Here is a 19531-nt window from a genome sequence, read left to right as displayed (position 1 = left end):
GCTCTCCAGAATTTAGAGGTGAACTGGACTCCTCTATCTGAAACGATGTCCTTTGGGACCCCATGAAGTCTTACCTCCTCCTTTACGAAGATTTGAGCTGTCTCTGCAGCGGATGGTGTGTTCTTTAGAGGCAGAAAATGGGCCATCTTAGATAGGCGGTCCACCACCACGAAGATGGCGGTATGGTCTTGGGATGGTGGGAGCTCCACAATGAAATCAATGGAGATCCTCTCCCATGGCCTGTTAGGTATGGGTAAGGGTCGTAACAGACCCCAAGCCTTGTTCCTGGAAGGCTTATTCTTCTGGCAGACCGCACAGGTTTTCACGTATGCTTCACAATCCTTCGACATGCTGGGCCACCAGAACACATGTTGCAGCAGTTCCAATGTTTTCCGGACCCCAAAGTGGCCAGCCAGAGGATGATCATGGCAGTGACCCAAGACTGCGGTGCGGGATTCTTCGGGTACCATGATCCGTCCCTCTTTCCACCAAAGTCCTTCCTTATTTTGCAATGGAACTCCTGGTAGGTTCGGCATTTCTATGGACGCTGCCTGTAATTGGGACCGTAGCTCGGTTTGTAGCGCGAGGAAATTCCCAAAAGACAGGATGGTGTCTGGTTTGTGGGGTTCTTCCGGATCTTCAAACATACGTAAGAGTGCATCGAGTTTTGTGTTCTTTGATCCGGGCCTATATGTGATGTGGAACACAAATCTAGAGAAAAAGAGTGCCCACCTAGCCTAACGTGGTCTCAAGCGCTTCGCCGTCCTCAGGTACTCAAGATTCTTATGGTCTGTGAAAATTAGTATTGGGTGCAAGGCTCCCTCCAGTATGTACCTCCACTCCTCCAATGCTGCCTTGATGGCCAGAAGTTCCCGGTCCCCAATGTCGTAATTCCTCTCCGCAGATGACAGTTTCCTGGAGAAAAATGCCACGGGGTGCATCAGTTCCTTGACACCCTTCCTTTGGGATAGTACAACCCCTACCGCGTTTTCAGACGCGTCTACCTCTAAGATGTAGAGTAGTGAGGAATCCGGATGGCTCAATATGGGGGCCTCGGTGAACAACCTTTTCAGAGACTCGAAAGCTATTTGTGCCTCAGGTGTCCACCTGAAACGCACTCCTTGTTTGGAGAGTTGGGTGATGGGGAACACAAGGCCTAAAAAGTTCTTGATAAATTTTCTGTAAAAATTGGCAAAGCCAATGAAGCGCTGCACACCCTTTTTGTCCACCAGCACCGGCCATTCCAGAATCGCAGAGATCTTTTGGGGGTCCATGGCTACCCCGGTGGTGGAAATGATTAGTCCTAAAAAGGGGATGCTGTGCTGCTCAAAACTGCACTTCTCTGCTTTTGCGTATAGGCCATGTAGACAGAGCCGTTCCAGCACACTCTTAACGTGACCTCTATGCTCTTCCAGGGATGCAGAGAAGATCAGAATGTCATCTAGATAGATGACCACAAAAACATTCAGGAAATCTCTGAACACATCATTAATGAAGTGCTGAAACGTTGCGGAGGCATTGCATAGACTGAAGGGCATTACCAAAATTCGAAGTGCCCAAACCTAGTACGGAAAGCAGTTTTCCACTCATCTCCCTCCCAAATATGGACCAGATTGTAAGCCCCCCTTAGATCCAATTTCGTAAAAATGGACGCTGTCCTGAGCCTTTGAAACAATTCTGGTACCAAGGGAAGTGGGTAACGGTTCTTCACCATGATCTTATTGAGTTCCCTGTAGTCCACACAGGGTCTCAAGGATTTATCTTTCTTCTCGACGAAGAAAATACCTGCCCTGGCCGGGGACGTGGAAGGATGTATGAACCCTTTCTGGAGATTCTCGTCTATATACTCCTTGAGTACTCCCAATTCTCTCTCAGATAAGGGAAAAATTTGCCCGAAAGGTACCTCGGATCCAGGAAGTAGGTCAATCAGGCAATCATAGGCCCTGTGTGGGGGAAGGTTGTCTGCTCCTCGTTTGCTAAACACGTCAAGGAATTTGTGGTAGGCCGGGGTAATGAGTTGCGTCAATTCTGCGTCAATATCCAAGCATAACAGTGAGCATGGAGCCACCGGCTTCTGTGGACAACAGTGCTCCTGACAGTATGGGGAGCTGAACTGGAGGGTACCAGTTTTCCAATTAATCTGGGGGTCGTGGGCTCGTAGCCACGGAAGCCCCAGAATAATGGTGCCCGGCAATTGTAACACAGAGAGGTGGGGTCTCCCGGTCTACTACCCCTGACTTGATTCGGGACCCATCAGCCAGAAAGATGTTAAATCCACATTCCTTAGTTTGTAGGGGAATCTGAAACTGTGCTGCAAAACCCACATCTAAAAAGCAGCTACAGGCCCCGGAATCAACGATCACTGTTGCCGTCACAATCCTTCCGGGGAGCTGGAATGAGACAGGTACTGCTAAGTAACTAAAACCATTAACGGCAGTGGAAGATGTGGCAGAAAAAACAGATGCACACTTACCCACTTTTGCTGGGCAGGAACGTACCATGTGGCCCACTTCCCCACAGTACATGCACAGACTGTTGCGTCGACGTCTCTGGCGTTCCTCGGGTGTTAAGGAGGGACGAGTTAGCCCCACTTGCATCGGTTCAGGTGTGTCCGCTGTCTCCGGATTGCGATTCCCAGTAGGCAAAGTGGCCTGCCCCGGGGCAACATCCACGCAGGCCTCAGACCCTGGCCGGACCTCTCCACCCTGCGTTCTCGCAAGCGTCGGTCGATCTGGATAGCCAGAGTAATGAGATCTTCCAATGTGGCTGGTATGCCCACCTTGGCTAGTTCGTCTAAGTTCGTCAATGACTCGGACAAACCGATGGCGCAGGGCCGCATCGTTCCATTGCGTATCTCCCATCCAATGCCTGAACTCTACTCCTCGGCCGCCCTACAACCCTGTCTGAGTGTTTGAAGGGCCGATTCGGCTGAAGCTGCTCGTTCTGGGTCATCGTACAGGAGAGCCATTGCTTCAAAGAAAGTTGACACTGACTCTAGCTGTGGTTGCTGGGTCTCCAGTAACCGGTGGGCCCAGGCCTGGGGTTCGTCCTGCAACAGTGAGATGATAAACCCCACTTTCACGGATTCCGTGGCAAATGTCTGTGGCTGCAGCCTGAAGTACAGCTGGCGGGCACTGCAGAAGGCCCTGAACTTAGTGCGATTCCCATTGAATCGCTCTGGCATAGAGACATGAGGTTCCAGCATGGAGGTAGAGGCCGCAGCTCCGGCAGGAGTTCCCGGAGTGCTGCCGAACGAAGATGAGGGACCCGGGTCTTGGGGTACCGGGGTGGAAGTGGTCAATGTTTGGATCCGACCTTCTAAGTGGGTATAACCCTCCTGTAGTGTTTTTACTGGATTAGTGCCGCCAGGTGCTGACATATATCCTCCAGTGGGGATGGTCCTCTTCCAGGCTCCGACATTTTAGCCGTTTGGTACTGTTAGGATCCGCCCGGCGGTGTCTCTAGCAGCCCACAGCGCGGAGTTCCTCAGGGAGCTGGGTCTAAGTCCCAATCTGCTATTCACCAGGGCCCCTGATGGTGGGGATGGACTTGGCACAGACTGAGACCAGGTCGCGACCCCTGAGTATGTCCGGCAATGGTAGAGAGCACCGTCAGGGGTGTGCGAGAAATGGAGTCTGATGTGAAGAGGCTGGCAGACTTACTTTCCATCCCTCCCTCCCTTCCTTCCACCCCTCCCTTCCTTCCTTTCACCTCTCCTTCCACTCCTTCCTCCCTTCCTTCCCACCACTTCCTTCCTTCCACCGCTCCCTCCCTGCCTTCCTTCCTTCCACCTGTCACATACCTGGTTGTGGAGCCTGACCTGGAGAGGAGGCGTCCTCTTACTATTCCCGCTCGGGGCCCCTGATAGTGGGGACAGAGGGCACCAAGCCAGGAGTGGCACGAGTGCTGGGTGGGTCTTGGGATGACTGTAGGCAGGTGATGACCCAGAAGATCCGGATGCAGGCCAGGTGCGGATGCAGGAACGTGGGTGCAGCAGCAGGTAGGTATAGCGGCAACCAGGATGCAGGACAGGTGCGGATTCAGGAGTGTAGGTGCAGCAGCAGGTAGGTATGGTGGCAGCCAGGATACAGACCAGGTGCGGATGCAGGAGCGTAGGTGCGGCAGCAGGTAGGTATGGCAGTAACCAGGATGCAGGTCAGGTGCGGATGCAGGAACGTAGGTGCAGCAGCAGGTAAGGATGGCAGCAACCAAGATACAGGCCAAGTGCAGATACAGGAACGTAGGTGCAGCAGTGTCAGACAAGCCGGGTCAGGATCAATTTGGCGGATCAAGTACAAGGGAGCAGGCAAGCAGATAGTCAGGGATAAGCCGGGTCGGTGCAGGTGGAGTTCTTTCTTAGTCAGGGTCAGATGAGATACAGCCAACAGAATCAGGTTATCAAGTACAGGATGTTGTAGACCAGAAGGCACAGGCTAAACTGTGTTGGTGGTTTAAATAGCCCGCCTTGCGGTGCCGTGCACTCTAGTGTGCATGCGCTTGACCGCATGCTCCCGCGCAAGCTCACTCGCACCGCCGCGGCTGACAGGGATCGGCGTATAGATGCGCGTCGGTGAGGGAGCGATTCCTGACACCACCCCTCCCTTCCTTCCTTCTTTCCACCCTTCCCTCCCACCCTTCCTTCCCATCTCTCCCTTCCATCCACCCCTCCTTTCCTTCCACCCCTCCCTCCCTTCCTTTGCACCCCTCCCTCCCTTTGCACCCCACCCTCCCTTCCCCCCTTCTCTTCCTTTACACCCCTCCCTTTCTTAACACGCCTACCTCTCTTCTTTCCACCCCTCCCACCCTTCCTTCCACCCATCCCTTCCTTTCACATCTCCTTCCACCCCTCCCTCCCTTCCTTCACCCCTCCCTCCCACCCCTTTTTTCCACCCCTCCCTTCCTTCCTTCCATCCATCCCTCCCTCCCTCCCTTCTTTCCTGCCATTTTCTTTCTTCCTTCATTCTGCATAAAACATTTAACAGTGCCTTTTCATGAGATAATTTACAAGTGCGTGTTTAGGGGCGGAAATTAGGGCGGGGCAGGGTAGGGGTTGGGTGGGGCAACTAGTGGTGAGTAACTCTTAAGTCCTGGCTAGTTGCTCAGGACTTGAAATTTTGAGCCCTGCTATACACTGTCAGTGTACTGTCAATGACACTGGCTGGAAAGGGGTTAACAATCAAAAGGTTAACTATGTGATGTAGTGTGTGTAGTATATGCTGCTTTTACTAAGCAATGTGCCTTGTTTTACTCCCTGCTTTTCAGGGAGAAAAAAATGGGACATCGCTGCTGTCTGTACAGAACTCTGTGTTGTTAACATTTTAACTCTTTAAACATTTTAACAGGTCACGTTACATTGTAACATAGGACCCCGTATTTGATAGCAGCTTCACAAGTCTTGCATCCATTGAACTTGTGAGGTTTTGGACAGTTTCTGCTTGAATTTGTTTGCAAGATATCAGAATATCCTCCCAGAGCTGCTGTTTGGATGTAAACTTCCTCCCACCCTCATAGATCTTTTGCTTGAGGATGCTCCTAAGGTTCTCAATAGGATTGAGGTCAGGGGAGGATGGAGGCCACACCATGACTTTCTCTCCTTTTATTCCCATAACAGCCATTGATGCAAAGGTATTCTTTGCAGCATCAGATGGTGCATTGTCATGCATGAAGATGATTTTATTACAGAAAGAATAGTTCTTCCTTCTGTACCAGGGAAGAAAGTGGTCAGTTATAAACTCCACATACTTTGCAGAGGTCATCTTTACACCTTCGGGGACCCTAAAGGGGCTGACCAGCTCTGTTCCCATGATTCCGGCCCAAAACATGACTCCACCACCGCCTTGCTGACGCCGCAGCCTTGTTGGAACAGGGTGGCCGTCCACCAACCATCCACTACTCTATCCATCTGGACCATCCAGGGTTGCACGGCACTCATCAGTGAACAGGACTGTTTGAAAATTAGTCTTCATGTATTTTCTGCCCAATGCAGCCGTTTCTGCTTGTGAGCATTGGTTATTGGTGGCCGAATAGAAGATTTATGCACAGTTGCAAGACTATGGAGGACTCTACACCTTGATGTCCGTGGGACTCCAGAGGCACCAGCAGCTTCAAATATCTGTTTGCTGCTATGTAATGGTATTTTAGCAGCTGCTCTCTTGATCCGATGCATGGATCTGGCAGAAATCTTCCTCAATGTGCCTTTATCTGCACAAACCCGTCTGTGCTCTGAATCAGCCACAAATCTCTTAATAGTACGATGATCACGCTTACGTTTTCGTGAAATATCTAATGTTTTCATACCTCGTCCAAGGCATTGAACTATTTCACTCTTTTCGGCAGCAGAGAGATCCTTTTTCTTCCCCATATTGCTTGAAAATGGCGCTCTGGTTAATAATGTGGAACACCGTCCTTTAGTAGTTTTTCCTTAAATTGGGCTCACCGGCCAATCTAATTATCACAGTTGTCCGAGATTGTTTTCAGTGATCAAAAGAGCCCTGACACACAATGCCATCCATGAGTTAAACTGAAAAACAAAATATTTCATCTTTGTGACACTTAAATAGAATTTGCATAATAATTTGGAACGCGGTGTAGTTAGCGTGCTACCTTAAGCTCAGGCCAGACCAGCATAAACGGTAGCTCTCCTCACTAAATGGGCAGCATAGGGCAACAGCAAGACTGGTATCAATGCATAACAGGGCTAAGTTGCCTATGGACATTTGCAACAGAGAACTGGTAATGTGCTGAAAACTGCACTCAAGAGCAGATTACTAAGTACACTCTCTAAGTTTGCTCTTCTGCCGCCTACGTTAGGGCTGTTGAAGACATTGGAGTGCTTACGATAGGTTGATAGTTCTTCACTCAGTGAGCAAGTTCTAGGAAATAATAAGCTCTTCAAAACACTAATGTGGGAGGGCCAGACAGAGGCTAATGTACTGATATATATACTGCTCAAAAGAAATTAGAGGAACACTCTTTAATCAGAGTATAGCATCAAGTCAAATAAACTCCTGGGATATGGATCTGGTCAGTTAAGTAGTTAATCAGTTTCAGCTGCTTTGGTGTTAATGACATTAAGAACAGGTGCCCTAGAAGGGCAATAATGAGACGATCCCCAAAACAGGAATGGTTTTACAGGTGGAGGCCACTGACGTTTTTCCCCTAATCATCTTTTCTGACTGTTTTTCACTAGTTTTGCATTTGTCTAGGGTCACGTGTCACTACTGGTAGCATGGGGCAATACCTGGATCCTACAGAGATTGCACAGACAGTCCAACTCCTCCAGGAAAGCACATCAATACGTGCCTATCACCTTGGCTCCCTCACTGTTATCCCCTGTCTCCAGCCTATTTCTCTCCCCTTTGTTTAATGACCCCCCTCCACCTCTCATCCTGCCGCACAGGACGAGAGGTGCAGCTTTCACCACCCCTGCCACTATCTTCTCCTCCTCCGGCGCAGGGTGAGGAGAAGGTAGCAAGGTTCACACCTCTCCGCGGAGAGGTGCAAACCTCCTGCGGGGATGTTCCTGGCTGCAGCGTCAGACTGACGTCACCCCAGCCCTGTCATCCGCAGCGCGGGCACGGGAAGTTCCTGTGCTTGCGGATGTCCCTGGACAAAGGTCACGCTCATGAAAAGCGCGGCCCGTGTCCAGGGGGCGTGCCTCGTTGCCAGACGACGAGGCACGCCAGCTCCGGCCTGCCCCGGTTGCCGGGACGACCGGAGAGCATCCTGCATCAGCTTAAGAGGCTGTTGCCGGGCGCTCCAGTTCTCTTCTCCGCTGTGCAGCCATCGATGGAGCACAGCTGCGGCAGGACCCTCATGGCTAGACTCTGCCAAGACCCCCAGCCAAGGGGGAGACCGCACCAAAGCCCTGCCTGAGACCCCAGTCGAGGGGGAGATTGCCTGCCAGCTGCCTGAGACCCCAGTCTAGGGGGGAGATAGCCTGCCAGTTGCCTGAGACCCCAGTCTAGGGGGTAGATTGCCTGCCAGTTGCCAGAGACCCCAGCCGAGGGGGGAGATTGCCTGTCAGCTGCCTGAGACCCCAGTCCAGAGGGAGATCGCCTGCCAGCCTAAAGGGAGAGACCACTTGCCTATTGCGGACCCCAACAGGTACCTATGTCCTACTTTCTTATCCCTGGGAGACCAGGCACCCTGTTGGATCCGTGAGCATATGCTTCCCCGTTTTACCTGAACTGTTCCTGTGCTGACCCCCTACCCTCCCCTGTTGGATTACAATCTGCTACAGAGACTTTTCCTTTGCCCTTGGTACCAGACTACAAGTGTTTTAGCCCCTTGTTGCTGTTCCCCTATTGGCCAGGTCACCCTCCCTGCAATCCCCCATTGAGTGACTGTCATTTTTTGTCTCAGTAAAGCTTTGTGCGTTTGCCATCTGTTCTGTGTGTTCTGTCTTGCCTACCCTCCGTCACAGTGCCATTTCCAGAAGGTTTGCTGTGTCTCCCAGCACAGTCTCAAGAGCATGGAAAAGATTCCAGGAGACATGCAGTTACTCTAGGAGAGCTGGACAAGGCAGTAGAAGGTTGAGCACTGCCAGAGCCCTACAAAATGACCTCCAGCAGGCCACTGGTGTGAATGTCTCTGACCAAACAATCAGAAACAGACTTCATGAGGGTGGTCTGAGGGCCTAACGTCCTCAAGTGGGCCCTGTGCTCACTGCCCGGCACCATAGAGCTCGATTGGCATTTGCCATTGAACACCAGAATTGGCAGATCTGCCACTGGCACCCTGTGCTTTTCACAGATGAGAGCAGGTTTACCCTGAGCTCATGTGACAGACGTGAAAGGGTCTAGAGAAGCCGTGGAGAACGTTATGCTGCCTGTAACATCGTTCAGCATGACTGTTATGGTGGTGAGTCACTGATGGTCTGAGGAGGCATATCCATGGAGGGACACACAGACCTCTACAGGCTAGAAAATGACACCCTGAATGCCTTTGGGTAGCAGGATGAAATACTTGGACCCATTGTCAGACCCTATGCTGGTGCAGTGGGTCCTGGGTTCTGCTTGGTGCGCGACAATGCCCAGCCTCAAGGATGAAGGAATTGATACCATTGAATGGCTCCCACGCTCGCCTGACCTGAATCCAATAGAACACCTCTGGGATATCATGTTTCCTTCCATCCGATGTCACCAGGTTGCACCTCAGACTGTCCAGTAGCTCAGTGATGCCTGATCCAGATCTAGGAGGGAATACCCCAGGACACCATCCGTTATTTCATTTGGAGCAAGCCCCGACATTGTCAGGCATGCATACAAGCATGTGGGGGTCATACAAACTACTGAAAACCATTTTGAGTTGCTGCAATGAAATTTCAGCAAAAAGGACTAACCTGCTGCATCATTTCCTCATTTTGATTTTCATGGTGTCTATGAAATCAGTCCTCTGTAGGTTGATCATTTTCATTTCCATTAAACGATGGGGCATCGTTACGTTCCTAACACATTATCCAGACCATATTAGTATAGATATCCAGCATGATATTTTTCCCCATTGAGATCTGATGTGTTTTCAAAGTGTTCCTTTCATTTTTTTGAGCAGTGTATATTCTGGCCAACAGGACTAATGGTGCTTAGTAGCAAACAGATGGGAGGCAACAAAAGAAATTTAAGGTAATATATCTTCCTAATAGTTATGCACAAAGTCAGCAACAATCACCAGTGGGTCAATGACCTGCTCACTAGCTCCATTGTATGTGTAGTAGCAGACTCTCTTCTGAAGGAGTGGGCCCCTTTAAGATGCTTCTAGGCGTTTCCTGTGTTGATCAGCTGAATGATGAATCCTGTATCGTAGCAGCAATCTCTGTTTGAGTTTTGCGCAACAGCAGTAGAAAGCAGCCAACCTGGGTAATATGATCTGGACCCCAGAGTCCACCTGTATTGACGAGTCCCACCACAGATGCAGCACACTGTTACTAACCGTTCCATCAAATTCTCACGCTTTCCAGCAAGCTCTTCCCTTCTACACACTGACAGCAATCTCCCAACTGCCCCATCCCTTTCCCAGCTTTCCTAATTATATGGCTCCTCTTAGGCACCTACTGCCTCCAGGCACACTGGATCCTGTGGTTTCTTTGCCTGCAATGATAATGGCACTGCTCCTAGCTCAAACTACTCCCAGCATTCAGTGTTCTATGCTTGAAAGGATCAGGAGCTCATAGACCATAGGGCTCCATCTTGTGACAGAAAAATGGAACTGCATTCAGGCAATGTTTATTACACTATAGAAGCTGCATAGTCCAGTACCTGGACAGGAGTGGATCTGATTACACAATTATTGTTATTATAAATTACCTTTCCTTTTCAATCCACAGTGCTGTAATTTTCTGTAAAGTGCAATACAATATGGCAACTTGGAGGCATTCTTTACACAGATTATTATTATTATACAGGATTTATATAGCGCCAACAGTTTGCTCAGCGCTGTACAATATAACGGGAGACAATACAGCAACAATACAGTTCAATGCAAGAGGGATTTGAGGGCCCTGCTAATTTGAGCTTACAATCTAGGAGGGAGGGGCTAGTGGTACAAAAGGTAGTAACTGTGGGGGATGGACTGGTTGGAAGAGTAGAAGATTCCAGTATTAGCTGTATTAGCTGAGGCCAGGATAGGCTTCCCTGAAGATATAGGTTTTCAGAGATCGCCTAAAAGTGAGCAGAGTAGCCGATAGTCTGATAAATTGGGGTAGAGAGTTCCAGAGGATGGGGGAAGCTCTGGAGAAGTTCTGGAGATGAGCATGGGAGGAGGAGATAAGGGAGCTAGAGAGTAGGAGGTCTTGCGAGGAGCGAAGAGTACGGTTTGGGTGATATTTAGAGACAAGATCGGTGATGTAATTTGGGGCAGAGTTATAAATGGCTTTATACGTTATTGGTGTTTTGAATTTTATCCGTTGGGCAACAGGAAGCCAGTGGAGGGATTGGCAGAGAGGGGTGGCAGATATAGAACGGTTAGTAAGGTGGATGAGTCTGGCAGCAGTATTCATGATAGACTGAAGAGGGAATAGCCTGCGATTCGGTAGGCCAGGGCTTGAAATTTCCACTCGCCTGGAAATTATGGTGGGGGCGAGTGTGTCCCCCACCGAGCAGGCTCGGAGTTCAGGCCGGATCTGTCATTGTCACTGGGAGCCGTCAGACTGCTGAGCGCAGTGAAAGCAAAGCAAGGAGTGTGTGCTGTGCTCTCTGCCTCCCCCTAGAGTGCAGTACCCCGATCTGTGAGTGAACAACAAAGTACTGCAACTTTTTATGTTGTGTGTGTGTGTGTGTGTACATGTGTGTGTATTTGTGTGTGTCTGTGTATGCATGTACAATTGTACATGTGTCTGTGTGTATGTACATGTGTGTATCTGTACATGTGTCTGCGTGTATGTACATGTATGTGTGTGTACATGTGTCTGTGTGTGTGTGCATGTACATGTGTGTGTGTTTGTGTGTATGTACATGCATGTGTCTGTGTGTATGTCCATGTGTCTTTGCATGTGTATTTCTGTGTATGTACATGTATCTGTGTGTATGCGTGTCTGTATGTGCCTGTGTGTGTATACATGTGTCTGTGTGTACATGTGTCTCTGTGCGTGTGTGTACATGTTTCTGTGTATGTGTGTGTGTATGTACATGTCTGTGTGTGTACAGGTGTCTCTGTGTGTGTTTGTTGGTGGCGAGTAACTCTAAGGCCTGGCTAGTAGCTCAGGGCTTCAAATTTTAAGCCCTGCAGTAGGCCAATGAGGAGGGAGTTACAATAGTCAAGGCGAGATATAACAAGGGAGTGAATAAGTTGCTTAGTGGTTTCCAAGGTTAGGAATGGGCGTATCTTGGAGATGTTGCGGAGGTGAAGTCTACAAGATTTGAACAGTGATTGGATTTGGGCTGAAAGGACAGATGGGAGTCTAGGATTACATCTAGCACCCTGGCATGAGGGGAGGGACTAATGATTGTGTTATTGATCTTGATGGAGAAGTCAGGGGAAGGGGCACGGGTTGGAGGGAATACTAAGAGCTCAGTTTTGGAAAGATTGAGTTTGAGGAAGTGGAGTGACATCCATGCCGATATATCACTTAGTAGGTTAGTAATGCGAGTGGAAACTGAAGGGGTGAGGTGTAGAAAGATAGATTTGTGTGTCATCAGCATAGAGATGGTACTTAAAGCCATGGGAGTTTATCAAGTGACCAAGGGAGGAGGTGTAGCTGGAGAAGAGAAGGGGTCCAAGGACAGAACCTTGAGGGACTCCTACAGAAAGAGGGAGTGAAGAGGAGGAGGCAGCGTTATAGGTAACATTGAAGGAGCGCTGCGATAGGTAGGAGGAGAACCAGGAGAGAGCAGAGTCTCTGAGGCCAAGAGAGTGGAGTTTTTTTAGGAGGGGATGGTCAACCGTATCAAAAGCCACAGAGAGGTCAAGTAGTAAGAGTACGGAGTAGTGGCCATTGGTTTAGCAGTTAGCAGATCATTAGTGAGTTTTAGTAGGGCAGTTTCCGTGGAGTGTAGTGAGTGAAAGCCAGACTGTCAGGAATGGACTCAGCACTGGTGGTGGGACTCACCTGCCGTGTGGGCTGCTGTACCAGGGCTGACCAGCGGGTGCTCTCAGCAGCCAGAAGCTCATTCCTGCAGTTAGCCAACACCTGAAGCTGATTGCAGGAAGTGTATTTAAGGAATGACCAAGCCTGTGATCAGGGCCTTGGTGTATGTTTCCCATGTGCCCTGTTCCCTACCTGCTCTGTTCCTGGTATTGTTCCTGTGTTCATTCTGTTGCTGACCTCTGCTTGTTCCTGATCCTGCTATTCTCCTGGTTAACCCCTGGCTTGCCTGACTACTCTTTTGCTTGATCCCTGGTACCGCGCTGCCCGCAACCTGCTGAACCTGGCTTGTGACCCCGACCATTCTCTGCTCACTCCTCTTGTACCTCGCTGCCCGCACGATACCGACCCAGCATGCCTGACAGCTCCACCTCTCCAGCCCTGACTGCACTGGTACCTATTAGTTTAAGGTTTATTGCACCTGGTTGTACATATTTATGTAAGTGTTGAGTTTGGTTGTTTGCACTGCGTTTGTGTTTCTGTTGCCTTTGATAAATTGTATTGTGTTGCACGCTGTGCCTGGGGTCTGTGTTTCCCTGTGTCGGTCCACAGACCTCTGGTCATACCTGGAGCCCTAACACAGACTGTAAAGGGTCAAGAAGGTTGTTGTCGGTGAGGTGGGAGCTCAGGCAATTGTAGACTAAGCGTTCTAAGAGTTTAGAGGTAAATGGCAGCAGGGAGATGGGTCTTAAGTTGTTCAGGCTGGTGGGGTCCAGGGAGGGCTTTTTAAGTATGGGAGTGATGTGCGCATGCTTTAGAGGGGAGGGGAAGGCACCAGTAGAGAGGGAAAGATTGAAGATGTGAGTGAGGGAGCATAGGATGGAAGAAGAGGGTGACCGTAGTAGTTGCGAGGGGACAGGATCCAGGGGGCAGGTAGTGAGACGGGCTTCTGAGAAAACCTTAGTGACCTCTTCGGTAGTAGCAAGGTCAAAAGAGGAAAGTGTTGAGGGAGGTTAAGTATAAGGTATGCTAAGTGGGATGGATGTCTGTGCAGTGGCGATGCCCCTACGAATTTTGTCAATTTTGTTTTTGAAATGATTTTCAATCTCATGAGCAGTGGGTGGAGGTGGAGAAAGTAGAGAGTTAAAAGTAGAGAAGAGACGACGAGGACTGGATGACAAGGTATTAATAAGAGTGACAAAGTAGGCTTGTTTGGCAGCATAAAGGGAGGACTTGTATGTTAAGAAAGCAGATTTATATAGGGTGAATTCTTGTTGAGATTTGGTTTTCCGCCACAATCGCTCCAGCGCACGACTATGTCATTTAAGATTTCTGGTGTTGTCAGTCTGCCAAGGTTGTAATGGTCGGGGCCTGATGCTTCGTGTTATTAGAGGAGCAAGTGAGTCTAATGCGGAGGGCAGGACAGGAGAGAGATTCTGTCATAGAGTTGGTCAGTTGCAGAGTGGAAAGGAGCAGGGTTCAAGTTGTGAAGGTTTCTGCGGGTAATTGTTTGCCGCTTGGAGGGATAGGTGTTTGAAGACGAGGACACTGTGAAGGTGATGAGATTGTGATCATAGAGAGGAAAGGGGGTGTTTGTGAGATTGTAGGGAGTGCAGAGGTGGCAGAAAACAAGGTCTAATGTATTCCCATCAAAGTGAGTGGAGAACTGTATACACTGTGCTAGATATTGTACAGAACTCCCCCCAGAAATGTCATTTCCTGCTTGTGTGATTAACTCACTGATTTTACAGAAATATGCAGATACAGGTCTTTTTTTTTTTTACATCCCCTGCAACAAAAATGTCATTTTTTGTGTGAGATACTCCCAAAGGAAAATCGCATTTAAAGGGATACAAACCCTGTCACTTTCCTCATTAAAACCCTGCAAGTGCAGCACCTAATTGATAATTATAAAATAACACCTTTAACATCTTTTTCCTTGACCTTTTTGCAGTTTAAGCATTGTTGAACCCATTATGACTTTTCAGCCCATTCTGACACCTTTTCTTCCCCTTTTTTCAAAAACTTGAAAATTCATAGGGAACACCCCCCTCAAAAAAATGTTTTGCACCTTTTTACCCATTGCGTCATCTTTCTACCTAAGAATGACTACACTGATGAAATATGAGTTGATGTCAGCTGTAAAAAAACAAGAAAAGGCTGGGAGACACCCCTTTTCTCAAACTGGAAGTAACATCATCAAACCCAGAAGTGGCCCTTTAACACCTTTTCCCTTGATCTTTCCTCTCTGAGCCTTTTTTCAGTACTTTGAACATTTAAAATGGCACACCCCTCTAAAAAAATGTTTTGCACCTTTTTTATCCATTGCTGCGGCTTTCCACCAATATATGACCACAGGAATGAAATGTGAGTTCATTTCATCTTAAAAGCCAAGAAAAAAGCTGAGAGACACCCATTTCCTTAAACTGGAAGTGATGTCACCGAAACTGGAAGTGATGTCACAGAAACCAGAAGTGACCCTTGAAACATTTTTTCCTTGACCTTTTTGCCTTTTAAGCATTGTTGTATCTGTTTAGGGGAACTTTGAGCCTATTATGACACCTTTTCTGTCTCTCTGAACCTTTTTTTCAAAATATTTAAAAGGATATACTTACCCCAAAAATATTTTTATGCCTTTTTACCCATTGTGGTGGAGTTTTTTTTTTACCAAAGAATGACCAGAGTGATTAAATATGAGTTGATTCAGCTTTAAAAAAGCAAAGAAAATGGCCAGGACACACCCATTTCCTCAAATCGGAAGTTATTTCACCGAAATCAGAAGTGACATAATCTAAAACAGAAGTGGCCCATTAAGGCTCATTATGGCATGTTTTCTGCCTCTTTGACCCTTTTAGCAAAATTTGGAACATTTAAAGAGGTTTTTTTGCCCTTCTACCCATTGCTGTGTCTTTTTACCAAATAATGACATACTGAGATCAGGTTCCACCCTGTGTTCTGCAGGTATTTTCCTGTGGACTTACAGTGTTTGCGCACCACCATCACCTAAAACCCATTTTTTAAAAACAGCTGTGTGAAAGTTGCACATACTTGAATGTTTGTTAACGCAGTGTTCATGCTGTGCTCTGCAGGAACTTTTCTGTGGGCTTATGGTGTTTGCGCACCACAGCCATGTCACAGTTGCACATATCTTAAGGTTGGTTTAAGCAGGGTCCATGCTGTGCTCCCCATGACATTTTCTGTGGGATTATTATGTTTGGGCACTACCAACACCCAAAACCCAATTTTTTCTTAGCTGTGTCACAGTTGCACATACAGTGAATGTTCGTTAAAGCATGGTCCATCCTGTGCTTTTCAGGATTTTTTTGCAAAGTGTAAACTCTCCACATTGCTTTGTTACAGGTAGTTGTATTGCTAAGCTGTATGATTTTTGCATCCACGGTTTAATTGTTTTTTGTTTCCCTGATTCTGAATGCCTGCTCAATCTCTCAGAAATTGTAGCTTATTCAAACAGGCTATCTAGCTGTGGTACAAACCTGTATGCTAGTTCCATCAGCTGTGTCCAAAGAAAAAAACAAAATCATTATACCAAATGTTTGCTCAAGCTCTCAGAGGTTACAAACTGTCCAAAAAGGTTTTTTAGCTGTGATACAAACCTGTATGCTATATTCATCCTCTGTGTCTAAAAAAGAAACTAATTTTTTTTAGATATTAAATGCCTGCTCAATCTCTCAGAAGCTGTGGCCTGTTCAAAAATACTTTCCAGCTGTGGTGCAAATGTGTATGCTACCGTAATTCCATCATCAGTATCCATAAAAAGATACAATTTGTTTTCTCAGATGCTAAATACCTCAAACTCTCCTAAATTGCAGCCTGTCCAGATAGGCTTTCTAGCTGTGGTACAAACATGTATCCTATTTTTATCCTCAATGTCCAAAAAATACTTTTTTTTTTTTTTGCAGATACTAAATGCGCACTCAAGCTCTTGGAATACATGCTTTCTAGCTATGGTACAAACCTTTGTGTTATTTCCATCGTCATTGTCCAAAAAAAAAACCAAATACACTGCTTTTTTCAGATATGAAATGCTTGTTAAATTGCATGCTATCTATACAAGTTTAATATTTGTAAATAAAGAGCAACTGACACGCTAAATATACAAAATTAATTCTGTGCAAATCTAACACATGATTCAAAATAAAGTGTCCAAAACAAATAGTAAAGTCCATGATGATTAGGAAATCAATAGGATAGATTCCAATATTGTTAAATCCCATGACAGTGAAAACTTCATGCACCCGTGTAATCTAAACATCAAAGTGCACCACACCTTACTTAATGGAGACTCTTACCAGAGTATATGGACTCTTTGGATAAAAAGAGTCAGAAAGGCTCAAATGAAATCCTCTAAACCAAACTCTTATCTTATCCTCATCTCAACAGGAATGACATCAAAGGCGGATATCAAGTTTGCATATCATTTTTCCATTTCTTCATATACTTAATATCAGGTAACTCTGTCAAGGGATCCATGCTCCAGCAGCTCTCTCTCAGCACTGTATGAAGATGGAGATGCAGACTCTAGTTCTCCAGGTGTCATCCGCAAGCTCAGTCTACAACAAGCACCCAAACTGTTCAAATGTTTGAATTTCACATGCTGCCAACCCAGCCTTCCAGGCCACCAGATACTAGATAGAATTCCATACTTTCCCGGAGTCTAGAAAATGTTCCACTCTGTATTCTTCTTGTCTGTTGACCATGAGCACAGGTGAAACAATGGTTTCCTTCTACAGAGGTTTTAGAATACAAAAATGGAAGACATCAGGGATCCTCATTGAGGCAGGAAGTTGTAGTCTAAAGAATACTGGGTTAACCTGTTGAATAACTTTGTAAGACCTGATATACCTAGTTTCTGTGAGGGGATGCTAAGTGACAGATTTCTTATGCACAGCCAGACCTGATTCCCAACCTTAATCTGAGGAGCCTAAGAGCGGAAGTGATTCACAAGCATTTTTGAGCAGCAGAACTTGGGGACAAGTTAGCCAGTATGTGTGTCCAAGGGCATTTAGGGACTAGCAAGGGTAGGAATGTCCAGAGAGCCTGACTTTTGAGGACTTGGAATGAGCACAGGTTTCACAAGCTTTTACATTGTGACAGGAATTCTTAGGGAGAGAGGGACACCAAAGCTTGTAAGAAACCGAATAAAAAGATTTAGTAATCCCTAGGTGCCTGGCCATTTTAGCATCATGTGCTTCAGAAAACACTTTAAGCCTAAGGTGGAGGATAACAAACAGCTTTCCTGGTGGTAAATTGGGGGGAGCACTAGACTGAGCCTTTAAAGTAAAGTCCGAACGGTCAGGGGAAAGGGCCCCTATCACTTTTGTTGGATGTAAGATATTGGGAATCTTGGAGGAAGTTTGCAAACAGGGCTCAAAGCTGCATGACAAGGCATTTGCTTTGGCATTCTTAGAACCTGGACAGTAGGTAATAGTGAAAGTAGAGGGACCAACGGGCCTGACGAGAATTAAGGTGTTTGGCAAATGTACTCCAGATTGTTATGGTCAGAATAGACTGCAAACTTATGGCGAGCCCCCTCAAGTCAATGTCTCCATTCCTCAAGGGCCCATTTGACCACTAAGAGTTTCTGGTTCCCAATGTTATAGTTTAGGTCTGCACTGGAAAACCTCTGAGAAAAAAGGCACAGGGGTGTAGCTCATTAGATGAAGAGGATCGCTGGGTAAGGATGGTTCCTACTCTGACATCTGAAGCATCAACTTCCACAATCAATGGCATCGACGGGTCAGGATGGGTCAGTACAGGTGCTGAGACAAAGCCATATTTAAGTTTTTGAAAAGCAAAAATGGGCCCGGGTGGCCAAATGGCAGCATTGGCTCCTTTCTTAGTTAGGGCAGTATTTGGTGCAACAATGGTGGGAAAATTCCTGACAAACTTCCTATAGAAGTTTTTGTACTGTTGCACTGCTTTTAAATCTTTGAGCCCAGTGAGTGATACTTACAAAAGTTTTGCATATACAGAGTGTTGCCATAATTCTGACAGGACTGCAAGGGACATGTGTCACGATCAATAGGGTAAGACTACCTTGAACTGTATCTCAAGATCTAGCGGGCTAGTGTAAACAACTAAACAGGTGCTCCTCACAGGTGATGGATCAGTGTGACCACAAACATACGGTGATTTGTTAGAGTTACAGGATCTAAGGAGCCATCCAGTCTTCACCAGAGCCACCGGAGGTGTAGATGTTGTGCTGCGTGGAGGCCCCAGGTTGAGACTCTCTAACACACCTGTGCGGACACAGTGCAACCAAATAGAACACTAGAAGGACAAGAGGAACACACAGGATACAAGAAACCAAAATAACCAACTGCAAAAACTGGGAAGGGACTGTAGGGCAAACAAACAACAAGGAAAAATACTGGGAAGGACACACACTACAACAGGGAAGGGAGGAATCCAAGGACAGGGAGCAAAGGGGAATACAACAGCACACCTGGGGGGGGGGGGGAGACCCTGAGAACAAAGACAGGATCAAACACACACAAAATATGAGAATTATCAAACTGTAGTGAACACCACAGGAAAAAGAGGGGTCTGGCTTCCATGTGGAGATAATGTTGTTCGTTCACTAACACACAGGTGCAAAGGCTTATTAATACGTAGGTTCAGGGTTGATAGGCAGTAACCCAAGGAACTTGGACAGGAGGTCCTGTGCAAGCACAGTGCAACCAAGTAGCACGCTGGAAGGACACAAGGTACACACAGGATACAAGGATCCAAAGTAACCAACTGAAGCAAACTGGAAAGGGACTGCAGGGCAAACCAACAGCAAGAAACAATGCTGAGAAGGACACACACTGCAACACGGAAGGGAGGAATCCACAGATAGGGAGCAAAGGGAATACAACTGCACAGCCAGGGAGAAAACATTGAGAACAAAGACAGGATCAAACACACACAAAATATGAGAATACTCAAACGGTGGTGAACACCACAGGAAACAGAGGGGTCCGGCTTCTATGTGAAGAAACATTTGTC

Source organism: Staurois parvus, unplaced genomic scaffold, assembly GCF_062004578.1.
Source record: "Staurois parvus isolate SC_StPar_1 unplaced genomic scaffold, SC_StPar_1.0 ptg000185l, whole genome shotgun sequence".
In the NCBI taxonomy this organism is placed as follows: Eukaryota; Metazoa; Chordata; class Amphibia; order Anura; family Ranidae; genus Staurois; species Staurois parvus.
Note: the sequence above shows the minus strand (reverse complement) of the source record.